The sequence below is a fragment of the Castor canadensis genome, chromosome 9 (assembly GCF_047511655.1).
Source record: "Castor canadensis chromosome 9, mCasCan1.hap1v2, whole genome shotgun sequence".
NCBI classification, from domain to species: Eukaryota; Metazoa; Chordata; class Mammalia; order Rodentia; family Castoridae; genus Castor; species Castor canadensis.
Window position 1 is genome coordinate 112,055,368 of NC_133394.1, and position 2,275 is coordinate 112,057,642.

Consider the following 2,275-nt stretch of genomic DNA (forward strand, 5'->3'; position numbering starts at 1 on the left):
TTTTTCTTAGTGTTATAATGATAAAGTCTATAATAAACCTCTAAACAGTGATGCTGCTTAGCTGTCTGAAGCTTTTGAAAGCACTGGTACACATAGGTTTTTTTTTTTTGATATTTTATAAGAATATCAAACTTTCATCAGAGTTGAGTGAGCTATTTTAGTTTAGCGCATTTGGATTTTGTCAGTGACAAAAAACCAGCTCTTACAAATACCAGAATGTAGGAGGGTACATACCTAAAATCTCAGCACTCAGGAAGCTGAAGCAGGAAAATCATGAGCTCAAGGACAACTTGGGCTACCTAGCAAGACCCTGTCTTAAAAAAAAAACAAAAATAAACAAACAAAAACACAGACTGCCCAACAGCTAACAATCTGAGAATGTGAATAACAACTAGCAAACTACACTAGTTGGGAGATTTGACCATGACCTATCCAATGGTCCAATATGCAAGTTCTGATTTAAATTCTATAAAATAAGTTTCTTTCTTTTTTCTTTGTATGAACTCAGGGCCCTGTGCTTGCTAAGCAAGTGCTCTACCACCTGAGCCACTTTCCCAGTGCTTTTTGCTTTTTAGTTATTTTTCATATAGGGTCTCACATTTATGCCCTGGCTGACCTGGACTGTGATCCTCCTATTTACACCTCCCATGTACTGGTTGAGATGGGATCTCATGAACTTTTTTGCTTGGCTGGCCTCAAACCACCATCCTCCAGATCTCTGTCTCCCACGTAGTTGAGATTACAGGTGTGAGCCACTGTACTTGGCTAAAATAGATTTCTAATTGCTGCAAATCAGGCAGGTTTTCCTGCCAATTTGTACTATTTGGTTTATCTTAAGATAAGTTGTTGCACACTGCAACATCTGAAAGGCAACCAGTCTTGTCCATTACTAGGAAGAAAATAATCTTATTAGTACAGTATTTTAAACATACTTGGAGAATTTTTTACACCAAATAGATGTTTAGTGGACACAGAATTAACCTCAGATAGAGGTTGAGTTTAACCTCTTCCCTCCAAGTTTTCTTGATGCTTTTCCTTTGATCTCCCTCTTAAATGTCCACCTCCTCCACCAAGAAAATTGCTGGATGATTAGAGAAGGGTGACTCTTTGAATGGGTAGGATGAGTCTACAGCCATACCACCCTCATAGTGCCCAATCTCATCTGAATAGGTAGGATTCGGTCTATTAATTAATTAGAGCAGAGAGTATCGAACAAACCTTTGTCTTTCTAATGTTGACTCATGATTATATTTTAAATTATACATTTTACTAAAAAGTTCCAGAATTTCACTTCTTGTCATCCTAAGTGAAGAACATAAGGAGGCAGAAGAGGACAAAAATTGAATTCTTCTTTAAAAAATAAATTGCCTTGACAGAATGGGATCTTGGGAGGGCCCTTCCTCCAAAGCAAGGGGCAACATTAGCTAGTTCTATGCACAACAAATCAACTAGCCTGGAATTTTGATTGCAAAATAAGAAAAGGGAGTTGAATATTAGGAAGCAGTTCCCAAGCCTATCAAAAATCCAAAGATTGTTTGCTTACATATTTTAAGACTCCTAGCATAAGGAGGATGGGGAGAAGAGGAGGATGTGGAGGAGGGGGAGATGGAGGAAAAATACCAAGGTATGATTACCTTGGTAATCATAGGATTACCAAAGTATTTTTATTTAACAAATTAATGTCTCATATACAAACACAGCAGAATATGTGAGCTACTATTATAAGATTTGTATTAAGTACTAACTGGGCACCATAGATAAAGTGGCCTATAGCTAAATACATGTTCAAAATTGTATTATTAAAAACACTTTTTCTTGTTTTCCAAATCCTGTTGAGATATCTCTGGGACCATGTATATAATCACATAAATAGCACCAAGTGTCTTCTCTAATTCCCTAGCAAACAGCTCCTAGAAAGCATCCTTTTCTTATACACCAGGAAACTCAACTATCTCTGTATCTTACCACAGCTACTGTCTCTCCTAAGGAAGTGGTATTTTAAGATGGAGACTGGGAGTCCACAGTCCCATTTGAAAATCTGAAGAAAGCTGTGCCTTCATTACAGAAAAAATGTACACATGCCACAAAATTATGTGTAAAATTGGGGTCCAAGGGCTAGGTGTCCCTCAAATCTTTTCCAAAAATAGGCTATGAACTCCCAGTTACAAACTCCTTGGAGGGGTTCTCCACTCCCAGGAGTTTGTTATTTTTACAGAGACAGGACTCAGGGGCTGCAGGGTGCCAGGGGCCGGGAAACAACCGGTCCACTGGTAAT